The sequence below is a fragment of the Papio anubis genome, chromosome 7, assembly GCF_008728515.1.
Source record: "Papio anubis isolate 15944 chromosome 7, Panubis1.0, whole genome shotgun sequence".
Taxonomy (NCBI): domain Eukaryota; kingdom Metazoa; phylum Chordata; class Mammalia; order Primates; family Cercopithecidae; genus Papio; species Papio anubis.
This window is the reverse complement of record NC_044982.1, coordinates 95,641,948-95,668,660: the sequence shown is the minus strand read 5'-3', so window position 1 is coordinate 95,668,660 and position 26,713 is coordinate 95,641,948. Positions and strand designations below refer to the sequence as shown.

Here is a 26,713-nt window from a genome sequence, read left to right as displayed (position 1 = left end):
CTTCCCTCAGTGCCTCCCCGACCTCCTGTCTTGATTGACATAACCCTCTCAGACCCCAAATCAAGGAAGTGTGTGGGGGCTCCTGGCCAACCTAGCTGTAGATTAATAATGGACAGTCAGGTCTGTGGGTGGCAAGGAGTTTTGGGGAGTCCCTTTTCAAGGAGCCCAGAGATGTCTTTGGAAAGATTACCAAGTCTTGTTAAAAACAATTACCCTTGAGGCCAGGCACGGTGGCTCACGCCTGTAATCCCAGCACTTTTGGAGGCTGAGGCAGGTGGATCACGAGGTCAGGAGATCGAGACCATCCTGGCTATCACAGTGAAACCCTGTCTCTACTAAAAATACAAAAAATTAGCCGGGCCTGGTGGTGGGGGCCTATAGTCCCAGCTACTCAGGAGGCTGAGGCAGGAGAATGGCGTGAACCTGGGAGGCGGAGCTTGCAGTGAGCCGAAATTGTGCCACTGCACTCCAGCCTAGGCGACAGAGCAAGACTCCGTCTCAAAAAAGAAAAAACAGACACCCTTGGGGCTGTCAACTTAGTGAATGCAAAGATTTCCCAAGGTTTCAAAGAGTGGCCTGCCTGCCAGCCAGCTTTTGAGGAAACTGTTAATTCAGAGGCAGGAGCCTCTATCTGGTTTGCTGATTGGGAAAAAGTTTCTATAGCACTTGTAGGCTTTGCCGGCATTGGTCCTCTTTGTCTCCCCTTAGGACGTCAAATAGAGTCTTTTTCTGGCAAGAATTGGGCAAGAAATAGCAACCGTTTCCTACTTTCTCAACTGGTCCAGTAAAGGGGGCTTCCTGGGTGAAGTGATTTTCAGCTCACTTGGGGAGGCTATGCACGTTATCAGAAATATGAACACAGAACTTGTCCTAGTGGATACGCTAGATTTCATAGTAATTAGGTGTTGGGCATTTTGACAGAGGGAAGAAAGAATGTTAGAGTAGTGGCAACAGCAGCTTGAATTTCTAATTATGTTTCGCCTTTTGGGGCCCAGGGGATACATGTCTTCAATTTCTTGCCTTATCCTTCTTTTTTTTTTTTTTTTCCTAAATTGGTAGAACTCAGTTCCTGAGGCAGATGGGAGCACTTTTTAAGAAGATGGAATTTTCTAACAACCAGAGCTATCTCAAAATTCATAAGCTTCCTGCCCCTGGAAATGTGCAAGCCGTGTCTGTCTGCAGAGCTGAAATTCCTGCGTTCTCAGGAGGCTGGGCAAATGCTAAGATGGAGGTTCTGAAGTCTGATTACTGCACCAATCACTGTGGGAGAGAGTTAGTGATATATCTACTCCCAGACCCGGAACTATACAGAATCAAGATCTATTAAGGTGGGGCCCCAGAATTTACATTGTTTAACCCTCTCCAGGTGAATCTCCTGAACATATTGCTCTACATTCCCTTTTAATCTGAGATCCTAATAATACCAAATTTGTACTGAAACTGAAGCTTGGGCTAAAGCTTTCTAGGAATGCTCATCAGCTGCGATGCTGGAACTGCTCTCTAGGTGATCTCTGGGGTTTCCCTTGAGTGTGCAAGGCCTTTCTCCTTGCTCCCAGCCTTCTCCCCTTTTCTTTGTCTCCTCTTCCCTTTCTGTACTTCCTTTTCCCTGTCTCTCCTCCCTTTTGTCTCTCTAGGCTCAGTTTTTCCGTGTGTTTTCCTGACTAGGTTCCCACGGCATTAGTGACATCAACCACTCCTGACCCTACACATCTGTAGGTGTGAAACGCTGTGTGCAGAATTTCCACGCAGCTCTCATTGGCCTGACCCCACAAAAGATAGCTGGGTAGGCCCTTGGGTGAAGACAAAAACCAGCCCAGTGGGAAAGGCTGCTGGGGTGGGCTGGCATGCACCTGAGGTTTCCTTGAAAGCTAGAGAGAAAAGGGTTAGCTTCTTATCTTTAGAAGTTCTCCTGAGCTCTAGTTCCTATGTAAATCAGTGTAAAACACTCTAGAATCAGAAAGGCCCTGTGTGTTTTTTTCTCTGAGAGCTTTAAATACAGGATGGTTTGGTCACTGATTTAGTAATAAAATGAAGGCTCCACAGAGGCTGACACAGGTGAACTTGAGTGCGGATCTGGGGCAGGAAATCAAGATACTTTGCTTTGTCGTTAGGAACAAATCCAGTAATGTTATTTCCATTAACTAATCAATTACTTGATTAGCTCATGTGTTCATCATATACTTATTGAATGCCTACTAAATGCCAAGTACTGGCTGAGGACTGAGGGGAGAGAGAAAACATCTGCCCTCAAAGATGCGAGCCTTGCAAAGGGGAAAAAAACAGATGAACAGACAATTCTGAGGTGCAGAGAATGTGAAGATTATATCACTGAGTTCAGAAAGCAGAGACCCTGACCAGTCTGGGGGTTGTGGTGGTGAGGACAATTGTCTGTCTGAAAGTCAATCCTCACGGCTTGGTGGTGCATGGCACTGTCTGTGACCCTTGCCTGAATGAACCACACATGACACAGCAAGGTCCCTACTCAAACAACAGCAGCAGCAACTTAGCAATTATATGAATATGTTGCCTCCAAAATGATAGATTTTTCTTTTTCTTTTCTTTTTTTCTTTTTTTTTAGATGGAGTCTCATTCTGTCACCCAGGTTGGAGTGCAGTGACGCAATCACGCCTCACTGCAAGCTCCGCCTCCCGGGTTCACGCCATTCTCCTGCCTCAGCCTCCCGAGTAGCTGGGACTACAGGCGCCCGCCACCACACCTGGCTAATTTTTGGGTATTTTTTAGTAGAGATGGGGTTTCACCTTGTTAGCTAGGGTGGTCTCGATCTCCTGACCTCATGATCCACCCGCCTTGGCCTCCCAAAGTGCTGGGATTACAGGCGTGAGCCACCACGCCCAGCCCCAAATGATAGATTTTTCTAAAACAACATTGAGTAGCTGTGTGGTATTGTAAAAGGACCAGAGAATTTGAAGTTTGACCTATTTGACCTCTACAGACTGAGGGGTCATAGGAAATTCACTTTATCTCCCTATTGTCAGTTTTCCTACCTGAGAAACAAGGATTCCTCAGAGTTGAAAGTCTAAATAAAGGAAAAGAAATTGTGTGACGTGGGTGGTGCATATCAGACACTCAAGAAAGGATGTTTACATTTGTGGCCGGGCGCGGTGGCTCACGCTTGTAATCCCAGCACTTTGGGAGGCCGAGGCGGGCAGATCACGAGGTCAGGAGATCGAGACCATCGTGGCTAACACGGCTAAACCCCGTCTCTACTAAAAAATACAAAAAAATTAGTCGGGTGTAGTGGAGGATGCCTGTAGTCCCAGCTACTCTGGAGGCTGAGGCAGGAGAATGGTGGGAGGCTGGAGCTTGCAGTGAGCCAAGATCGCCCCACTGCACTCCAGCCTGGGTGACAGAGCAAGGCTCTGTCTCAAAAAAAAAAAAAAAAAAAAGATGTTTACATTTTTAAATAGTAAAAAATAGATATCACAGGCCGGGCACAGTGGCTCATGCCTGTAATCCCAGCACTTTGGGAGGTCGAGGTGGGCAGATCACAAGGTCAGGACATCGAGACCATCCTGGCTAACACGGTGAAACCCCGTCTCTACTAAAAATACAAAAAAATTAGCCGGGCGCGGTGGCGGGCGCCTGTAGTCCCAGGCTGAGGCAGGAGAATGGCGTGAACCCGAGAGGCGGAGCTTGCAGTGATCCGAGATCGCACCACTGCACTCCAGCCTGGGTGACAGAGTGAGACTCCGTCTCAAAAGAAAAAAAAAAAAAAGATACCACAACTCAAAATTCTAGATTGCATAAGCAGAACTGGCTTTGCCAAAAATTGAAATAGGAAATAAATTGGCACAGGCTATCAATTATCAGTAATTCAACAAGTAAATTAAATTTAAAATCTCCTTTTCCTGGACCGGGCATGGTGGCTCACGCCTATAATCCCAGCACTTTGGGAGGCGGAGGCGGAGGCGGGCAGATTGCGAGGTCAGGAGATGGAGACCATCCTGGCTAATACAGTGAAACCTCCTCCCTACTAGAAATACAAAAAAATTAGCCAGGCGTGGTGGCGGGTGCCTGTAGTCCCAGCTACTCGGGAGGCTGAGGCAGGAGAATGGCGTGAACCTGGGAGGTGGAGCTTAGATCGTGCCATTGCACTCCAGCCTGGGCGACAGTGCGAGACTGCGTCTCAAAAACAAACAAACAAAAGACTGGGCGCGGTGGCTCACGCCTGTAATCCCAGCACTTTGGGAGGCCGAGGCAGGCAGATCACAAGGTCAGGAGATGGAGACCATCCTGGCTAACATGGTGAAACCGGGTCTCTACTAAAAATACAAAAAAATTAGCTGGGCCTGGCAGTGGGCGCCTGTAGTCCCAGCTACTCCGGAGGCTGAAGCAGGAGAATGGCGTGAACCCGGGAGGAGGAGGTTGCAGTGAGCCGAGATCGCGCCACTGTACTCCAACCTGGGCCACAGAGCGAGACTCTGTCTCAAAAACAAACAAAAAATCTGCATTTCCTGGATAAAGTAGACAACACAACAAATAGTTTCGGTGACTTCTGAAACAATCAACATCCAGTGCAGAATCACAGAGGCCTCTGGAGTGCTGGAACCATCCAGGGCAGCTGAACAATGTGCTATCACTTCTCTCATCCTCTTGTGACAAGGTACATGTGAAAACAAGTATTGGCATCAGTAAGGTCCCATAAACTTAGAGTGTTATTGGTTACAATCAGCAGAACAATGGACAGGGAATGCATTTCTTTCTTTTTCTATCATTTTACTCAATGAGAATTTGGAAGCTGCTCAGTAAAGGCTCCTGAGCAATTTAGCTGTTAGTGTGGCCCTGCTAGAAACGTACCAAGCTGGTAAAGGACAGGGCTATACAATGTTCATGGCATTTTCATGGTTCTTCAAGGTGAAGTGAATCTGGATTTGGTTGATTGTCTAGGAATGACGGTAATTTATGTTGACTGTTGTGGTTTCTATGTGGCTGGGCTAACAGCACTCTCTGGGATGATGGGACATAGGTGAGTAGTGAACTGGTTGCCAAACTAAACTCTACAGTGGAATGGAAACTCCCTGGTTGTCTGTCACACACCCAGGAGTGCAGGAGAAGACAGATAGGCAGAGATGATTTATCATTGCAGTATCATGGGGAGATTGGCCTAAGCCTTTGGGTTCACTGAACTGGTCCACAGGAGAGAGCCAACTTTTGAATTTACTCTCTTAGCACCATCTTTAATGAATGGGCTTTGAAGGGTTAGTGCGTTTGAGGGAGGAGTGCCACAGGTATCTATATGAAGGATGCGGAAGTGGCAAGGGATTGCCTTGGGTGTGTAGGATACACAGGCCCATGTGGTAGAACAGTACTCGCTTCCAAGACGGCAGCTTGGGCTCTGCATTAGCTCTGATGGCATGTTGACTACAGGTCCTCATTCACTTCAGTGGGGCAAAAAAGAGGGGCTTGCTTCCTAAAGTTACATAAAAACAAGAGGAGTGATATGGTACAGTGAGTCTGCATTAGTTTGCTAGGGCTGCCATAACAAAATATCACAGACTGAGTGGCTTATCCAACAGAAGTTTGTTTTCTCAAAATTCTGGAGGCTGGGAGTCCAAGATGCCGATGTGGGTAGGTCTGATTTCTCTTGAGGCCTCTCTCCTTGGTTTGCAGATGACCGCCTTCTCACTGCGTCTGCACACGGCTGCTTCTCTGTGCACACACACATTCCTGGTTGTCTCTTCCTCTTCTACAAGGACACAAGTCCCGTTGAATTATGAGTCTCACCCTTATGAATTCATTTAAGCTTAATTGTATCTTTGAAGACCTTATCTCTATATACAGTCACTTTGGAGATTAGAGCTTCAACATATGAATCTTGCAAGGACACACTTCAGCCCATAACAGACTCTCAAAAGATTGTCTGCACAAAGGTTTCTCCAGTATGTGATAAGATTTTCTCTAGTTCATGACAAAATGAGCAGAATAACTGCCTGGCCCTTTACTCAGTTGAGCTTAACTAACCCTAACCTCTCCCTACACTTCCATTTCTAATGACACACTTCCTCTAATAGATTTCTTTCTGCCAAAATTCAAATGTCCTGCACACAACAAGATTCAAATAGTCTATGTTTGCCAAACTCTTGTCATGCCTTCCTCATCCCTGTTCTCATACAGTATAGGAAGGGAGAGAGCACACACACACATGCACAGACACATACACATGCACATACAGCATTCATGTACACGTATGCACACCTGCGCACATGCATACACACTCCTTTCTCAGTAAGGGCAGTGACTTAGTTACCTCTTTTGGTGCCAAGGCGTCTTTCTTTGAATGCTGGTGACAAGTGGATTGCAGTGTCTGATTGTACATGAGGCTTCTCCCTAAGTGATTTTAATGACGCACCTAGAGGCTTCAGAGAAAAGAGGACTTCTCTAGGGTACAGTGGGGCAGAGACGGAGCAGAGACATGGGGTTGGCATCACTACCAAGCTTCAGCCATCAGAAGAGAGCCAACCTATGGTACCTGGCCTGAAGATTCTCATTTGGATTTGTCCAGAGTCCAGCACCCCCCAGGACCCATGGCTTGGTTTTCCAGAGACAAAAGGCTATGAGTCAAGACTGATACAGCTGTTTTCGCTAAAAAACTGAATAAGCTTTGGAGCACAATTGTGTTGCTTTGATACGTTTCCAGCAGCATTTCGCATGAAAAGAAGAGGGGACAATTTTACTTTGCCAACCAGGTGAAGGAGTTCAGTAGAGACTGTTCCACCCACTGCAATTGGCAGTGACGGCTGGTAGACCTGGTGGTCCCCAGCAGGGAATGCATCCAATACGGTGATGCAGGAAGCACTAGCACTGGGCAGGAGTGGTTCATCTGTGGTCAGCGGATGCGGGGCAAGATCCAAGGGAGGCGGCCTGGCTTGCAGTGTTGGCTGCCCTTGGACACTCCTGAAGAGGTAAGGACATTGTCAGCCATGCGCTTTATTAGGGGAGGATACATGATAGGTTTCTTGGGCCTCCCTAAAATAGTTGAGTCAAGCTGGGAGTCCCCAGCATATCAGGTTTGAGTAGGAAAAAATAGCTAAATATGGCCTGTTATTTTCAACATGTACATATTTTATATGCAGGGCTTGTGTGGTCTTTGGAAAGTGATAGGTACAAAAGAATCACTTTCTGTCATCCTCACTAGTCTGGGATTCAGGGAGGAGGTGAGATTTCCGGAGTTTTTTGGACGATGGCAAAGCTATATGGGCTAGCAGAAGAAAGGCATTCTGGACCCCAGGTGTGTTCTAGAGAGTGCAACCTTTTTCAGCCACACCTCTGCAGTCTCAAGCTCTGTGGTGATCCTGACTGTGCATTTCTCTGTATTGTTCATTTTGGAATCCCTTAGAGATGATTCAGTTAAAACGAGGACATCCTGTGTTCATCCTTGGTCTTTGGGGATTTGGTGGGTCAAGGGGTAGAAGTTGTCACTCTTGTATTTCCCAGTGCTTGGGATAGCGAATCACCAAGATGTTCACTCCCTCCGTGCCCTTTCCTGGAAGCCATGGAGTTTCACACTAGTAGCAGCTGCTGTCTGTCATTTGACCGTCACATGGACAGTATCTTTAATTGAGATCCAGTGGTCATTTAGAATGAGGTTGAAGTTAAAGATTTCTGACTGTTTCTCTATGAAGAACCATTTCATTCAAGATTATTTGCCTGTTGGTCCTGTGTTTAGAAACACTTTTGTTCACTAAACACACCAGTTGGCTAAGGAATCATTACTTTCCTTTTTATTTTAGTAAATGATACACTATTCTCTGCAGGGCTCTGATCTTTGTGATTTTGCCAGTGATCCCAGGTTGTGTCAATTCCGTGCTGGACCAAGGCAGAGAAATGTGATGATTCAGCCAGCCTGGGCCATCCCTTATGAGCCAGTGCATGGGTTTTATTAGCGTTTTTGGAATGCTGAAAGGACTTACGAGCATTGTCTTCCCTTTAAGGAGCTCTGAGGCCTTAGACCCACAGAATGGGAACCAGTCCTCGAATGTTTTTGAAGTTGTTCTGCTGTGTGGTCTGAGTGAGGGAGAGGACAAAGAGTAGAGAAACATCTGTGTGTCCCTTTTGGGGCCTGCCATGGTGGGGTACCTTCGTGGCATACTTGTGGCATTGCCAAAATATTTGGAGTGTTGGTTGGCACGCCTGCCGATCTTGGCCTTGAACCCACTTACAGTGCATGAGGGCACAGTGGCTGCTCCTTGTGTATAGACACGGGCCACTCTGTCCCTTCTCTACCAGGGACACTGTGAGCCAGGTGACGGGCAAGGCAGATGGAGGAGGGAAAGAAGCAAAGTCAGGCGGGAGAGGCAGCAAGACAGGGCATGTGAGGAGCAAAGCCCTGAGCGGTTGCCAGGGAGAAAGAAGAAAGACTTTCATGCTGACATTGTTTTCAAATAATTGCAGTTACTGAGAAAGAAACCACAGCTGATGACAGCAAATTATTGAGCCACTGAGATTCAGAAATGCGTGTAATGAGCGAAGAAAGCTGTGTGAGTCCACACCAGAGAGGGGGAGAGATAGAGAGAGGAAAGAAAGAGGGAAGTGGGGAGGGAGGGGAGAGAGAAGAGAGTGAGAGAGAGAGAGAGAGAGAGTAAATTCCAGTGGGGGAGGTAGTTGCTACTGAAGTGTTCATCCTCCCTTGTTTTATACCAGAGTGCTTATACCTTTTCTTTGCTTTTCTCTTCTACTTTTGGGAAAACAAATGTTGTGTAAATGCCGGGCAAAGGGATGATTCATAACCCAGGTGGGTTGGAGCAGGACAGCAAGAGATTTCATCACACTACTCAGAACAGCGCACAATTTAAAACTTATGAATTATTTTTTTTTCTGAAATTCTTCAGTTAATATTTTTGGATTGCGGTTGACCGCAGGTGACTCAAACTACAGAAAGTGAAACCGTGTATAATGAAAGGATGGGAGGACTACTATATATGTACAGATCTAGATCTATAGCTATACCTATATATATCTATCTACTTACACAATTATAGGACAAAATGCATGGCTTATGTTTCATGGTTTATGCAGGTGATTTATTGCAGCTGTGACAATTCCAGTACATGTCCCACAGTTGTGAAATTCCTGTTGTTTGCCTCCATGGCGGTTGGGAGGTGGGAGCACGTGTCCTCCCAGCCTCGTTCTATGCCCCACTCATTGCTTCTGTTTGTGGAAGAGAAGGGTGGCTTGTCAGGAACAAGTAGCTCCACTTCCTGGGTCACATGCTACATAGCCAATGACTCTCGTACAGCAGGTGCCCTGATGGCTCGCTACAGAGCTGCTGGATCCGCAGTCTACTCCTTTGCTCAGGGCAGTGGCTATCGCAGGGAATGCCTGGTCGGCAAACAAGGTGGAGAGAATGCAGAGTGGAGTGAGGAGCCCACTGATGCTTTCCTCCAGGCCCTGGAGAGCCTTGGGTCTGAAGAAGAACACAGAGGCCCATGTGTGGTAGCATAAAATTCTGGGAACGCTCCATCTGCGCTGCAGGCCTGAGAATACCCAGTGTGACAGTGCTGAAAACATTCCCGGTTTACGCTTCTTAATACCAGTCTGTAAAAATAACAGTCCAACTGCATGAGATCATGGGGAGTTAGTGTGGGGCCATATGCTGTGGGCCGAGGCCGCGCTGACTGACATTTGGAGGCTTGCACTCTGGGACTTGTTGGTTTGGGAAGAGGAAGAAATCAGAGGGTGGGAGTGGAGCTAGGGAGTAGGACTAGAAGAAAGAGAATGAGAAAAAGGATGAATAAGCCTATTTTAGGAGATGTCCCATCAGTTAAGGAGTAACAGGAAAGGGTGGACAACATTACCATTTATTGGGCATCTACCATGTACCAGATAATGTTTGTATTTTTTCTTATTTTATCCTCTCTACAATTAACTAGCATTTTAAGCCCGGTTTTTCTCCAGTGGAGAAAACCGTGTCTTAGATATCGTAAGTAATTTGACTGAAGGCTGTTAAGGGGGTGGAGACAATATTCAGCCTGAGGTTTTTCCAACCCCAAAGCCTTGGTGATTATCATTATGCTGTAGGACTTGCATGTTAGGAAGATGTCAGTTTCATCATGAGTGCACATCTCCAGCTGGAATTTATGTTGCTGTGTGGAGCTGCTTTAGCTGATTTTATTTGACTGAACTCAACAGTTGTTTCAGGAGCCCTGGGATGAAGCTTTGCTCTCTGCTTTCCAGGCGCGAGTGATTTGGGATGGGCCATATGCACAGATGTGATGGCTGTTGGGTCCGGTTGTTAGGGATGAGTGACCAGTGACCAGTGGTCAATCTCTTAGAAAACACTCTCAGCCTCTTAGAAAACACCCCTGAGGAGAGGGTAATCCAGACTCAACTCTGAGGGACAGAAATGTCCCCTCCACTCTTCAGGTTCACCATCGAAAGAAGGACCACTAGTATCATTTGTGGGGGCACCCCTTCCCTTGGGCAAAATTCAAAGTAATTTAAAAATTTGATTCAGTTGTACCTCTATTTTTCAATAAGAATCGAGAAGCTACTGACTATCTTCTATTTCTCAGATGTTTTAGATGCACAGTATATTTTAATTTTCACAACAACCTCATTGGGTTGGAATTAACTCTATTTTATGGAGGAAGAAACAGAGGCTCAGAGAGGATAAGTCAGCTGCCCAGAACAAAACTATAATTAAGTTATTGTTTTGAGGTTCGGACTCATTCATTCTGTCTGATTTTAGAACTTTTTTTCCCACTAATGTCTAGCGCATCTCCAGAGGGACCAGCGAGACTCCTGTCTCATTAGGCACACTGGGTGTGCTCTGGTTAAAACTGCGCCCAAGGTGGTATTTATTACCAACTTAATAAATTATGTTGAGAATTTATTTAATATCCCTGTATAATCCAGCTGTTGAATGACACTGTTCTTTAAATGGAAAACAAAGATCTTGTCTCTCTTCATGGAAAGTGGTTCACAGTTTTACAACAAAATTATATGTTTTATATAACAGCTTTATTGAGAGAATTCACACACCATTCAGTTTACCCATTGAAGGTAAAATTCAGTGTTTTGTAGTACATTCATAAGGGTGTGCAGCCCCAACCACAACTAATAATATTTTCATTTCTGCAACAAAATTACATTTTTAATCAGAGAAAATAACATTACATAAAATTGAGAAAAAGAGGAGGATCTTTCCCGATTCTACTGGCTCCATTTATCATTTATCTCTATTGCCACACTTTCCGGTCTTTATTTACCAGAGATGCAGTCAGCTAGTTCCAATCATCTGTGCGTATTGTTTTATGTCTGCTTTTTTAAGTTGACATTTTCCATGTTGTTACTTTGCATTTTTAATGGCCCATAATATTCTCTCACATTGATGTGCAATAATTTACGAACCCACCGCCTTTTGCTGAACCATTAAGGTTTTTTTCTCTGTCATAAATAATGTCACAGTGAACATCTTTGCACACGAAGCTTATTTCCCCTGTTGAATATATTTCATTGGGCTGTAGTCCCAAGAGTCAGCTTGCTGGGTTAAAGGGTATGAATGTTTTATTTCCCTCTCTCTCCTGCCCCATGTTTATTTCCAGAGAGGTGATACAATTTCAAAAAAAACAAAACAATATAGCATACATATATATATAAAAAATACATAAAAAATCATTTAATGTTACCAAGGTTTTGGATTCATTATGTAAATCAGAGACAGGTAAAATCTGTGAGGTCAAATGTCACATATTTCTTGAGAGCCAGGAAAGATTGTCCTTTATGTGTCCCACCTGGTGACTTAAATAACTTTACCATTTTCCTTAGAAAATTATTCCCATGGAAAATGATGCCCTCAGTCTCCTGACCTTTTATTGGTTGCTGTCAGCCTGGGGCAACACTTTGTTTCCAGCTGTTCTTAAAAGCCACTTCTTTAGCATTTAACCCTTTGAAGGCCTGCAGGGGTGAAGAGGGGTGGGTGAATGGCAGGGGTGGGGGTGGGGGGTTAGGAGGGTGAATGGATGCGGAGAGGGCTAGGAGGAGGGAGTGGGAGAATCCTTGTACATTTGCACCACTATGCCTTCTGGTTAGGGTGTGCTGTGACATCCTGCTACAAAAGCCAAACCCAGGAGATACACGTGGTGGCTGGAAAAATGAGAATATCCTCAACTTGCTCTGTTGCAAACAGCAACAATTCAGGAAGCTCTGATGCCATTAATGTCCACATGAGAGCAGCTATTAGTAGCCAGAGCGATGCTGAATGACAGAGAGAGACACAGAGGCTTTTTAGGGCTCAGGTGTATTCACCCCGATGCCTCACCTTCCCAGAAACATGTTGTGAACTTCAGGATTTGTGGCGTGCTTAGACAATACCAGACTCCCTACTGGATTCATAAAATTCTATATAAGTTAAGATGCTTTTGGCTGGAAGCTGTAGACAATCCAAGTCAAACTGGCTTAAAACATAACAAGAGTTTTCATGTTGTTGAAAAGTCCAGAGGCAGGGTTGACACTTAGCAAAGCTTGATCCGGAAGCTCAGGATGACACTGAATAGTTTTCTTTCTCTCCCCTCCGCTTTCCATCCTGTCAGCTACATCCAAGGCTGGCTCCCCATGTGGTCGCAAGACAATTGCCAGTGGAGGGGGAATGCATGCTTTCCCGTTCATGACCAGCAGGAGACAGGGGTTTTTCTTTCTCTCAACCATGGAGCCTAAGTGCTAGAATTCACTGCCCCTGGACAAACTTAGGTCAAAGGCCCATTTCTGAATGAATTTTCTGTGTGTGTGATATGATCTTTCTTAATACATTTTTTAAATATCAGAAGTAATTATGTTCATATAAGTAATTTAGAAAGTAAATCGTGTTTATATTTATTTGCAATAGATATGAGTATTTTATATATGCATACACACAATGAACCATTTTTTTTTTTTTTTTTTTTGAGACAGAGTCTGACTCTGTTGCCCAGGCTGGAGTGCAGTGGCACAGTCTCAGCTCACTGCAAGCTCTGCCTCCCGGGTTCATGCCATTCTCCTGCCTCAGCCTCCCGAGTAGCTGGGACTACAGGCGTCCGCCACCACGCCTGGCTAATTTTTCGCATTTTTAGTAGAGATGAGGTTTCACTGTGTTAGCCAGGATAGTCTCAATCTCCTGACCTCATGATCCGCCCTCCTTGGCCTCCCAAAGTGCTGGGATTATAGGTGTGAGCCACTGCGCCCGGCCCACTGAACCAATTTTTGTGTTGAGAGGGTGAGGATACTGATTGGCGAATCATGCTTTAGACCAAACAGGGCCCACCTGTGGAGCTGGGGCTGGGATCAATCTCATTCAAACCGTGAGGCTTCAACATTGGGAAGGCAGCTAACAGCACTTCCTGTAATTCCTGTGGCAACCTTCCGGAGAAGGGATCACCCCATCTTTCCTTGAACTGCTTAAGTGATAAATTTATGTGATAAATCATTCTCTTTCCCCAAAATATAGTCAGCCCTCCCTATCTTCAGGTTCCTCATCCACAGATTCAAACAACAATAAAAATAATAAAAATACAGTATAACAATAATTTACATAGCATTTGTATACTTTTAGGTATTATAAGTAAAGTAGGCCAGGCGCGGTGGCTCACGCCTGTAATCCCAGCACTTTGGGAGGCCGAGGCAGGCGGACCACGAGGTCAGGAGTTCGAGACCAGCCTGGCCAATATGGTGAAAACCCGTCTCTACTAAAAATACAAAAATTAGCAGGGCGTGGTGGCGGGCGCTTGTAGTCCCAGCTATTCGGGAGGCTGAGACCGAAGAATCACTTGAATCCAGGAGGCGGAGGTTGCAGTGAGCCAAGATTGTGCCTCTGCACTCCAGCCAGGGAGACAGAGCAAGACTCTGTATCAAAACAAAAAAAAGTAATCTAGAGATAATTTTAAGTATATGGGAGTATGTGCGTAGATCATATACAAATACTATACCATTTTACATAAGAAACTTGAAAATTAGAAATTTTGGTATGAGGGGGACCGTCTTGGAACAAACCCCCTGTGGATACCAAGGGAAGGCTGTATGTGTGTATTTGGAGCATGTGCCCCTGATTCCTGAAAGATACATAAGGAAAAATGGGTTGCAAATTTTTCTAGTGAGACAGAATTGATTGATCAACAAGCATGGCTGAGAAACATGAAGAGGATTATTGGGATACTGAATGATAAGCATGAACTGATGGGCTTCCCAGTAGCTTGTGAAAACTGGAGGCCTGGCCTTCAGGGTGAATGCGTGTGTGTGTCTCCCATTGGGTTAGCTGGTCCTTCATGCCCTCCCCAGAGGCACTGTGAGGGAGTTGGAGGAGCAGGAGACAGGAGGAGGTGACATTGGGTTCCAGAACCCTCCAAAGGAGCTGTTCTGCAGAAAGGACCTGGTTCAGGGTCTGCCCTAAGAATGTCCATCACTACCTTGTTTTCTAGACTTTCTTCTACTATCAGAGACCCTTGAACCAGAGCAACTCCATCTTGAATAGGAGCTGGGTAAAATAAGGCAAAGGCTGAGACCTACTGGGTTGCATTCCCAGACGGTTAAGACATTCTAAGTTACAGGATGAGATAGATGGTCAGCACAAAATGCAGGTCATAAAGACCTTGCTGATCAAACAGCTTACAGTAAAGAAGCCAGCCAAAACCTACCCAAACCAAGGTGGCAACGGGAGTGACCTCTGGTCGTCCTCGCTGCTACACTCCCACCAGCACCATGACAGTTTACAAAAGCCAGGGCAATGTCAGGAAGTTACCCTATATGGTCTAAAAAGGGGAAGCATGAATAATCTACCCTTGTTTAGCATATCATCAAGAAATAACCATTAAAGCGGGCAACCAGCAGCCCTCGGGGCTGCTCTGTCTACCAAGTAGCCATTCTTTTATTCCTTTACTTTCCTAATAAACTTGTTTCACTTCATTGTATGGACTTGCCCTAAATTCATTCTTGTACAAGATCCAAGAACCCTCTCTGGGGTCTGGATCAGGACTCCTTTTCCTGTAACACTACCACCCAGTTGGGCATGTCCTGGGTGCTACATGAGGTGCGTTTGTCACAATAGCTGTTGAATTCTCTTTCTGGACTAAAAAGGACATTTGAAGTTGGGCCAGAGCAGAAGTGCTCAGGCTTGACCAGGTGTGGCCTGCATATGGCAGGCACAGGGACAGCTGAAAGGCAGTGTCCAGGGGAAGCCAGAATAGGGAGCCCAGGGGACAGCTGGGAGTGGGGACCAGCTGAAGGGCTAGATATGGAGGTGGCACTTGGATGGATGAACCTAGAGATCCAGTAGTAAGTGGACTTGAGGAAAGTTCTAGAACAACTCCCAGAGCTGCAGGGGCACTGTGCAGGGTGTCTGCAGCCTGAACATGGAGTCCTTCTGAATGGAAGCTGTCCTTTGCTGCTTTGGGAGCCTTTGATTATGCCCAAAGGAACAGGAGGAGGCTGGCTTTGGAAGCCTGCAGAGAAGGAAACTGGCTTCTCTACCCACCCTCTTGCCAGTGGGCTGCATGATCCTGGGAAGGCACTTCCCCTTTCCAATCCCAATTTTTTTCATTTGTTGGGATCCATTAACTGAGTGAGAGTCGGTGGTTGATTTCTGAGGTCTGCTTGAAAATTCTGCAAGCTGGAGGCGTCTCTTAAGGAGTTAATTGTTAATTCAAGTGTAAACTGAGGATGGCGTTAAGTGTGACCCCCTCCTGGGTTATTTGCATTTTATAATGCACTCCTAGGAGACCAGAATTCCTAGAAGATCCTAAAAGAATAGTGGTTTGGGTGTGTGGGGGTGGGGGTAGGGGGGAGAAAGAGATGAGTGAAAGGGAGAGAGAGAACAAGTTCTTTGTTTAGAACACTTTAAATCAACAGAGCAAGACTCCGTCTCAAAAAAACAAAACAAAACAAAACAAAAAAACAAAACAAAAAAACCCAACAAAACAAAACAAAAACCTTTAAATCTGAAATCTGTCCCTACTATACGGAAGGGTGAGGATTTTCTGAATCATCTGGGATGCCCAGTCCCTAGTAATACTCATGGTGGGATGTGCAGAAACTATTTTGAGTGTTTTATTTAGCTATGGTAGTTCTGTTTGAGCTAACTGAAATGCCAGATGTCGAGTCAGTGTGATATTTCACTTGATGATATTTGGAATTCTGGGGATGGAAAGCAATAGATGGTGCATTAGATTAGGTAACACTGGGCTCTTTAGTAATAAGAGGTCACCTCTCTGGCCAGATTTGGCTTTGGTTCTCTCATTTCTCATCTCTTATCCTTGCAACAGGCCCAACCAATGCTCGTCAGAACATACACCCCTTCCCACCAATGCTCGCCGGAACATACGCTCCTTCAGGCTGAGACTTGTCTGGAGCTGTCTTCTGGAGCCTGGAAGATAAGAGGTGCTCAATAATTGTGGCTGAAGTTTGCCATTATCAGCTCTGTCTTGTAGATAAGACAACTGGGACTCTGAGAAGTTCACTGGCTGGAGAGTGGCCAGTTCAGGTGGCTCCTGGGAGTGTTGGTCAGAAAGCTCAGGTTTCCTCTCTGGTGTCCCAGGCAGGTAGTCTCTTAGTCTCAGGACAGGCTGGGTTTGCCCTCTGCTGCAGAGTTAGGGGCCTGACTAGGGACTTTCCTTTTCCTCCAGCTCTCAGGCTCCAGCCCGGCTGGCTGGTTGTCCAGCATTCTGGTCAGAGGCTGCTGGAATTGGTAGCCTTCTAGGAGAAAGTTTGTGAGACTGAAAGCAAACTACCTGCCTCTCATCCCAGCACCTCCCACCCTGCTTTCTCAGAAGTGAATAAATTGAGCTTGGCACTTCAAAGGAAACCACCGACAGTATGTGTGCTGGTAACATATGCAATGATAACATTCAAGCTTTAAAGCAAAAATTAGAATTTTGGAAAACATATTCATTATCAAGAGCTTGACAGGTTCCCAGCACTTAAAGACATTTCTGATGAGATTGGTAGTGATACCAACAAATGTGACGTTTTTAATATTATATAATGAAATCTGTTAACATTTGGATGACTTGTGTAACTGTGAACTAATATTTCCCAAATGACTAATGAATGATTCTACAAAATCATGCATGGGTAAAAGATCTATTCAAACTGGCTGGTGGATTTTTAGGGAACAGTGAAAAGCTCTTCAATATAATTTTGGATTCCACATTGCAAATAACCTTAAAAATGACCACTTACTGAGTTTTCGTGTGGTAGCAAAGAATATATCAAATTATCTGCAATTATTAAATAGCTTCTCCCTCTCCCAACTAAGTATCTTCATTTACTTCAACCAAAATAATATATTACAACAGAACGCAGAAGCAGATGCAAGAATTCAACTGTCTTAAGCCAAACATTCAAAAGATTTGAAAAAATGAAAAATATTGCTTTTTCCTCATTAATTTTTTTGGAAATTACAATTTTTTATGAAAAATTTTATTTTTGTTAACATGTAACAAGTTTAAAATTGTTACCTTTAGGCCAGGTGTGGTGGCTCACGCCTGTAATCCCAACACTTTGGGAGGCCGAGGTGGGCAGATCACAAGGTCAGGAGATCGAGACCATCCTGGCTAACACAGTGAAACCCCACCTCTACTAAAAATACAAAAAAATTAGCTGGGTGTGGTGGTGGGCACATGTCGTCCCAGCTACTTGGGAGGCTAACGCAGGAGAATGGCATGAAACCAGGAGGCGGAGCTTACAGTGAGCCAAGATGGCACCACTGCACTCCAGCCTAGGCAACAGAGTGAGACTGTCTCAAAAAAACAAACAAACAAGCAAACAAAACAACTTTCTCAGTTTTGTTTTCTAACATGGAAAATATTGGATATAATAAACTTAAGCAAAAGCTCTTTAGGATTCTAAGTTATTTTTAAGAGTATAAACAGTACCCCACCCTCTGCCAAAAACTTCTGAATTGCTGATCTAAAATATACAAAGAATTCCTACAAAGCAACAAGAATAAGACAGTATCCCAACAGAGAAAAAAAAAATGAGCAAAGGATGCAAACAGGTGATTTACAAAAAGAATGAACAGGCATACAAAGAAAGAGTTGTTTGAACTGTTTATTAATCAGAGTGCAAATAAAAACGTGACACATTACCTTATACCTACTAGGCTGGCAAAACATAGAATGCCAAATAATGACAAGTGTGGGTGGGGTTTGAGGACAGAAAAACCCTCATGTATAGTTGGTAGGAGTGAGAAAAGTATAGTAGTGATGTTGAAAGCATTCTAATAGTAATTATTTCAGTTAAATATGCTTTTTTTTTTTTTTTTTTTGAGATGGAGTTTAACTGTTGTTGTCCAGGCTGGAGTGCAATGGCACAATCTTGGCTCACTGCAACCTCCGCCTCCCGGGTTCAAGAGATTCTCCTGCCTCAGCCTCCCGAGCAGTCATGCACCACCACGCCTGACTAATTTTGTATTTTTAGTAGAGACAGGCTTTCTCCACGTTGGTCAGGCTGGTCTTGAACTCCTGACCTCAGGTGATTCGCCCACCTTGGCCTCTGAAAGTGCTGGGATTACAGGTGTGAGCCACTGCGCCCGGCCTCGCATAGTTCTTATGAGTTACCAATTCCATGTTTGGGTGTATGAACAAAACAAATTGTCAGGCACAAGTCATTTGGTGTGTGTACAGATGTTTATTCTCTCTGCTTGCAGGGACAGGGATCTGAAGCCTCCTGGGAACCATCACTGGTGAGTGAATTGGGAAAATGTAAATGCATGCTACCAGATGTACACATACCATGAGTATATCCCAAAGACAGTGCTACAAGAAATGAGAGAAACAAGCAGAAGTAATCCACAGCATGATATCATATATGTAAATTAAAATGACAGTCATACAAAGCAATTCATGTTTTGCAAGAAAACAAATTAAAGAATCTATATTGCATTGGTTTCCTAGGGCTGTTAGGAGCTACCACTAACCAGGTGGCTTAAAACAAAAGAAATTATTCTCTCATAGTTTTGGAGGCCAGAAGTCCAAAATTGAGGTGTCAGCATGGTTGGTTCCTTCTGGGCCTCCAAGGAAGAATCTGTTCCATGCCTCTCTCGTAGCTTCTGATGGTGCTGGCAATTCTTGGTCTTCCTTGGCTTGTAGATGCATCACTGCAGTCTGCTTCTGTCTTCCTTCTCTGTGTGCCCATGCCTCTCTTTGCATTTACATTTCTCTCTTTTTATAGGGACACTAGTCACATTGGATTTAAGGCCTGCGTTACTCTAGTGTGACTTGACTTCAACTTGATTATATCTGCAAAGACTCTATTTCTCTATTTCACAGGCTCTGAGTGGACATGAATTTTGGGGGAACACAATTCAACTGGGTACATAGAGTAAATATATGAGAATGGCTGGCCACACAGGGGAGGGAATGGGAATGGGAGATGGAATACACAGGCATAAACAATGGCCAAGCAAGAGGTGGGCCTGGACACAGCTGGCAGTGGTGTGCACATACTAAGAGCCACACAAGGAAACTTCTCTGTATCCATTTTGGCTCTAGATTCAGGAAAACAACAGCAACAAAACCAAAACAAAAAACAGTAATAAAAACAAAACCTTGCCTGGCTAAATTTTTCTTTTTTTTTTTTTTTGGCATGGTGGCACACGCCTGTAGTCCTAGCTACTCGGGAGGCTGAGGCAGGAGAATTGCTTGAACCCAGGAGGCAGAGGTTGCAGTGAGCCGAGATCATGCAATTGCACTCTAGCGTGGGCAACAGAGCAAGACTCTATCTCAAAAAAAAAAAAAAAAAAAAAAGTCTCCTGAGGATTCTTGACCCCCAGTCTGACTTTCACATGGGTTTGAGGATAGAATTTACACTATCCAACAATTCCAAAAGATCCCAAGCAAAAACTGAGTTAAAAGTGGTAATGATTTGGCAATGCCTTCTGCCATTTTGCCAAAGTAATTATAAATCCTCTTCGAAGAAAAAATAACCTCTTAACTCAGGCTTCAAAGAACTTCTACAGCCAAAGTTCCTCAAAAGTCAAGAGAGGTAAAACAGAGCATAGAACTTCCACACAAGTAAAGGAAGAATATGGAATAAGACAATCAAGGAAGGCAAACACAGAAAAGTAATCTAGAAAAACAACTTATAGAAAGCACAAAGACTAAAATGGACTCAAATGTATCAGCATTCAAAATAAATATAAATCATTTAAACTTGCCAGTAGAGACAAGTTGTCAGAACAGATGAAAAAGAAACAGAACCCAGTAATATGCTTTTTACTTGAAACATGAGGATCCAGAAAGTTTTAAAACATATAAATGGAAAAAAGTTTTTAGCAAGTAGTCCATGAATGCTCATTTGTGAAACTTTATTAATATCAGGTAAAAATATGCTTTAGGGCAAAAAGGTCTTACCAGAGTAAATGCAGAATATAAGATGGATTCAAATGAAAAATGGATTAATGCTATTCATTAATTGCATTAATTAAAAAATAATTATTGCAATAGATGTAGAAAAGTTATTCAATATAATTTGGCATTTATTCATAAGTATTCTTAAACTAGAAGAGAACTTTCTTAATCTGATGAAGGCACTTCTCAAAATAATCTACAACTAATCTCATACTTAATGATAAGCTATTGGAGACAATTTATTTTTATTTTATTTTATTTTATTTTATTTTGAGACGGAGTTTGGATCTGTCGCCCAGGCTGGAGTGCGGTGGCGCAATCTTAACTCACTGCAACCTCCGCCTGTCAGGTTCAAGTGATTCTCCTGCCTCAGCCTCCTGAGTAGCTGGGATTACAGGCACCTGCCACCACGCCTGGCTAATTTTTGTATTTTTAGTAGAGATGAGACTTCACCGTGTTGGCCAGGCTGGTCTCAAACTCCTGACCTCAGGTGGTCCCCCTGCCTCGGCCTCCCAAAGTGCTGGGATTACAGACGTGAACCACCGCGCCTGGCCCAAGACAATTTATTAATAGGAACAAGACAATCATTCCTGCTCTAGCTGCATCTTTTAAACTTTGTACAGTAATCCTAAACAAAGTAGCAAATTACAGTAGTATAAGGATTGTCATCATTTGGACATGAATATACAGAAAACCCCATGAATATACAGAAAATTTATATTGATGTAAAATGAATACACAATACAAAATTGCATTTCTAAGCCACCATTAGAATATGTGATTTCAAAGGATATAATTTAAAATAACATATACAAGTAAAGTGCTTTGGAAATCTAAAATATTCAAGAGTTTTACAGATAAAACATATTCAACGTTATTTAGGTCTTTAAAAAACTTAAAAGAAGCACAATGTTTATAGATATGATGTCTGGATGTCATAAATGGATTAACATTCTCCAAATTGATTTATAGAAATTCTAACTGGACTCTCCTTTAGATGACCACAAACTGGTTCTGAAATTTCTATGGAAGATCAAGGGACCAAGTATAACCAGGGCATTCCTGAAGAAGAAAACCCAGGAGGATGTTTGCCTGATACAAAGATTTAACACGAAGCAACAGTTATTAATTAATATATCGAGAGTCCTCTTGGGCAGGACCTTCCACCAGGTCTTCCCTGAAAAAGCCACTTACCTTTCTGTAGCCACCTGCGGCAGCAACTTGCTTCCAATGCTCTGCCAGCAGGCAGGGAGCATCATCTATAGCTGCTTGCCCTTGGCTGTTCTCAGGTGGGAGTAAGATGCCAATCCAATCCCACAGACGCTGCAACCCTCAAATTCTGTGTTAATACTTTTGATGTTGCTCCACTAGCTTGAGGTGAAGGGACAGACACTGCAGTCCCCTCTCCTGTGGAGATGGGTGGGAACCTCTACAGCCAGCTCCATGCCTCCAGGGAAATTGATGGTGACCATGCAGGCAGAAGCCGCTTGGTCCCCCCTGGAAGGAGAACCCACCATGTGATCTAATGGGGGCACATGGCACCTACCGTTGTCCCCAGCCTCTGGGACTGCTGGCAAAAAAACAAATGCTGAGACAAAGAGTCACGTTTAATATCCTGTTTTGGTGATTTCTAAAATAGGATTGTGACAAATGGAACCCGATCAGTTCTCACTGACTCTCTGCCCATCTGTTTCTGTTTCCTTTGTGTGTTTGCTCTGTCAGAGCAAATATTTATCAGTTGAGGTGACGAAAGGCACTGAAGCATGGAATGATGGGTGTGTGCTGGGCTCCTCTTCACGTGAGGGTGGTTTGTCCCTACATCAAAAGAAGAGGTGTTGGGGCAGAGGGCTTAAAATCCGACAGACATTGATTGGAACTTTGGCTCTAAGTAGCTCTGTGCTGGAACCGTGTTGCTTTCCTTTTCAGAGCCTCAGTTTCATTGTAAAAGGAGGAGGAAGGTGCCTCCAGGCAGGGTTGTGTCCACAGCGGAGGACCCAGGTTGTTGCTCAATACACGATGGTCCCTTCCCTCCTCAAAGCCTTGAACAGAGCAAACGGGTGTCTGTGTAACCACATTTTTCTTCTATACTTTATAGACTCCAAATAAATAGCATCAGGTAATAGTCATGTTAACAGGAGGGCTATTGCCCCATTAAAGTTGTAAAGCAAATTTCTCCCATCTTTGTTTTAAACCATGTCCGCCCATACGCACACATTCTGTGGTGTGAAATCCCGATGCCTCCACCTTCCCCTTCCCTATTTGTGGGCTGTTTCTCTTGGCAGCAGCCTAGAATCCAGGCCTTCGATGGTTGAAGCGATTGCTACCCCTTTCTGTGTGTGAGAGCAAGAGAAGCGGGTGGAGGGAAGGGACAGGAGCTAGGGAAGAGGTGATTAACACATATTTCCCTGGTGGGTCATGCTGCTTCCATGGGCATGGGCATGGGCATGGGCATCCTAACCCCGGGGTGTTTCCTCTCCTAAGCAGAAGGCACTGGGATTGATTTAACAGAATTTTTTTTTTTTTTTGGCTACTGTTATTTAAGGCTCTCTTTTGGGTAGGTATGATACCATAATATCTTGGGGGTATTTGATCCTTAAACAGCACCTACCTGATCACACTTGCTTGACCCCCTTCCCAATCTCAGACATTTCTCATGATCAGTCACCTTGATTGGAACTCAGGCTGGTGTCTCTGGATTCAGACCTTGAATCCAGAGACCTCAGATCTCACTGTGTAAGGGATGGAGGGCTTGGTGGTGGTGAGGTAGGGAGTGGCAATTGGAATTGAAGGTGTCCCTGAGATTCTGACCCCATTCTTCCTTTCCTCTTCCACTTAGGAACTTCTGCCCAATCCCTGGGGTGGTGAGGCTGTAACCACAAAGGTATAAGAGAAGACGACTAGTTTTTTAATGGGTAAATGATATTTATTTTTATTTTTATTTTTTTACTTTTTACTTCAGTAGGTTTCTGGGGGAATAGGTGGTATTTGATTACATGAATAAGTTTTTTTTTTTTTTTTTTGAGACGGAGTCTTGCTGTGTTGCCCAGGCTGGAGTGCAGTGGCACAATCTCAGCTCACTGCAAGCTCCGCCTCCTGGGTTCACGCCATTCTCCTGCCTCAGCCTCCCGAGTAGCTGGGGCTACAGGCGCCCACCACCATGTCCGGCTAATTTTTTTGTATTTTTTAGTACAGATGGGGTTTCACCATGTTAGCCAGGATGGTCTCGATCTCCTGACCTGGTGATCCGCCTGCCTTGGCCTCTCAAAGTGCTGGGATTACAGGTGTGAGCCACCATGCCCGGCCTTGAATAAGTTCTTTAGCAGTGATTTTTGAGATTTTGATACATCACCCAAGCAGTGTACACTATACCCAATGTGTATGTAGTCTTTTATCCCTCACCCCCCTCCCACCCTTACCTTGAGTCCCCAAAGACTAATGTATCATTCTTATTCCTTTGCGTCCTCATAGATTAGCTCCCACATATAAGTGAGAACACACGATGTTTGGTTTTCCATTCCTGAGTTACATCACTTAGAATAATGGTCTCCAATTCCATCTAGGTTGCTGCGAATGCCATTATTTGAAATTTGTCTGGTAGGCTGGGAGGTAAAGTAGTGGGGCAAGGCAGAGAGTGAGGAACAGGCTTGCAGGATGCTCCAGAACCCAGCATGTTCCCAAAGGCGGCAGTTGTCAGTTACATTCCCATGCTGGCCAGGGTTCAAGGGCCCGGAGCAGGGTACTTTTAAGAGATGCTGGTATTAATATTGGACCAGAAGTTGTCTGTGACCAGAAGTTGTCTGTGGTATAAACAGTGCCTTCATCCAACTTCATTCTTTAATTACCTCTTTAAAAATTGTATTATTTATTTATTTCGAGACAGGCTTATAAGACTGGCTAATTTTTGTATTTTTTGTAGAGTCGGGTTTTTTCCATGTTGCCCAAGCTGGTCTAGAACTCCTGGCCTCAAGCGATCTACCTGACTTGGCCTCCCAAAGCGCTGGGATTACAGGAGTGAGTCACTGTGCTCTGCCTTTATTTACCTTTCTTCCACGCACAGAGGCTTTGGATGAGGTTGTATGCATGCATGTAAACTAGAGAAAGATTTCAAGCAAACACATAATATAGGAATGTTGTAACCCAACAGGCGCTTTCCATTCATTCATTCACTCATTCATTCATTCACAAAGCCTTGTCAAACATTTATTATGTGTTCCAGGATACAGTGGCGAAAATAATGAACACATTTGTTATCTGGGGCTTACCTGTCATTATTAGACATTAATCAAATAATTGCACAGATAAACATATAATTTCACAGTGTGCTCAGTGCTGTGAAGGAGAGCACAGTGACATGAAAGAGGATATAGGGGATGAGGGGCTTTCCTGAGAAAGTGACATCTGAGCCAGGAATTGAAAGATGAGTAGAGGATAAGGAGGCAGAGGCAGGATGGGGTTGGGGAGACTGGAGTGGGAAAAATCCAGTCCAGATGATGGGATGGTAGAATTAAATGTTTTAGGGCATCCTAGTGGAGGTGAGTAGAGTTTTGGGGGGCACTGCCACAAACCCCCTGTGTATCATAGATGTCAGGAGTCTGAGGATGGGCGGGTTCCCCTAGATCCAGCACTTCCAGCAAGTGACCTTCTAATTGGTAGCTAGGTTTGTAGAAATAACCCTCCTTCCCAATTGTTTATATACTTCTTTGTTCTGCAGACAAAAGCATTTTTGATGTTACGTGAAAATGTGGGTTTTAAGTGTGGCGATTGCATGAAAGTATAGGCTGACTTGCTCTGCCTGGAATAATGATTGGAAGAGTGGCAGGTGGGGTCAGGAAGGTGGTTGGGGAGTGAAGATGGGGGAATCAGGAATGGAAAGAAGAGAGGATACTCCCTAAGCAAGGCTGGGGTCCTTGTGGGAGGCGGGGGCATTAAGCAACACTAAGTATGAAATCTGGGACATGAGCCACCATCGTAATTGCAGTGGAATGAGGTTGCTCCCATGACCAGTCAGAAAGGACCACGTTGCCCCAAGGCTGGTGATAAGGGGAATGGGGAACCTCTCCAGTTTGGAAGTTAAATATCACAATTCACTACCTAGCAGTTGCCTCCTAGGATCTGTGACTAAGCTACGCATCAATTTACTGGAGTTGGCTTCTGCCTCAGATTCTTCAAGCCCCACACAGGCTGCTGGATTCTCCAATCTTCCAAGCTGGCCCTGAGTGTTACGATTCAGACAACTCAACATGGAAAGAGAACATGCCTGGGGCCGAGGGGCTCGGCTACTCTCCCATAACAGCGAACGGGAATTCCAGGAAAGCACTGGGCTTGGGGTCAGAGGGCGTGCGCTTGCGACTGCTACTAATTCATTGGCCTCACAAAAACATTTACTAATTATAATGATAACCATAATGTTTATAGTTTACATAGGATTAAATTACAAACTTTCACATGCCAGGAGTTGCACTAAGTGTGTTACCTCCAACAGGGTTCAAATATTCCCATTTCACTCATGGGAAAGAAAATTACTAAGTGCAATGTGTTGAATAGTGTCCCCGGAAAGATCTGTCCAAGTGTTCAACCCTAGTTTCTGTGAATGCAGCTTTATTTGGAAATAGGGTCTTTATACATATAATTAAGTTAAGGATCTCCAGATGAAGTCCTCCTGGATTTAGGGTGGGCTTTTCTTTACAGGGAAGGAGAGGGAGGTTTCACAGAAAGACACACAGAGAAGGCAGCCATGTGAAGACAAGGCAAGGATTGGAGTTCCTCAGCAACAAACCAAGGAACACCCACGGTTGGCAGAAGCCAGCAGAACCCAGGAGAGAGGCATGGGACAGCTCTCCTGTAGAGCCTCCAGAGGGAACCAACCTTGCCGGCACCTTGACTTCAGACTTCTGGTCTCCAGAATTGTGACAGAATAAATTTCTGTTGTTTGAAGCCACGCAGATTGTGGTAATTTGTTACAGTAGTCCTAGGAAGCTCATACACTTTCTCAAGGACATCTAGACAGTAAAAAGTAAGCCAGGATTTAAACCCAGATCTGCGAACTTCAGGTCCCTAGCAAATATGCCATATAAAGTCTTCGGCTCATTTCCTTAACAGAAAAGTGGAGGGTTAAATTCTGTGACCTGAGATCCCTTTGAATGCTGTGTCTATGGATTCAAGGGCCAATCTAAAAGTGAGATCTGAAGGTGAGATTCAGTCTTGTACCTGAGGAGGCAACTGTGACCACCACTGGGCTCCAAGGACCTCATGTCTGAGATTTCTCTGGTGATAGTGACTCAATGTCTCCATTCATTGTGTAGCAGGAGACCAAGGTGAGATAGAAATAAAAGGAGAGAGAAGAATACAATCTAATATCTGGGTCCCAAAAACCATTTATC

At 44.4% G+C, this 26,713-nt stretch overlaps 1 long non-coding RNA gene across 2 annotated transcripts in view; it reads left to right on the top strand.

Annotated features, from left to right (window-relative positions):
- LOC103886039 overlaps positions 1 to 19,506 on the top strand; it is a 107,937-nt gene extending 88,431 nt beyond the window's left edge. The window contains exons 1-2 of one of the 2 annotated variants that reach the window (XR_004184995.1): positions 427 to 1,328; positions 18,632 to 19,506. This is a non-coding gene — a long non-coding RNA (uncharacterized LOC103886039). Of the gene's footprint in view, positions 1 to 426; positions 1,329 to 18,631 lie in introns of those variants that run through there. The other variant, XR_004184996.1, reaches the window with a different exon arrangement.
- Positions 19,507 to 26,713: the final 7,207 nt, after the last annotated feature.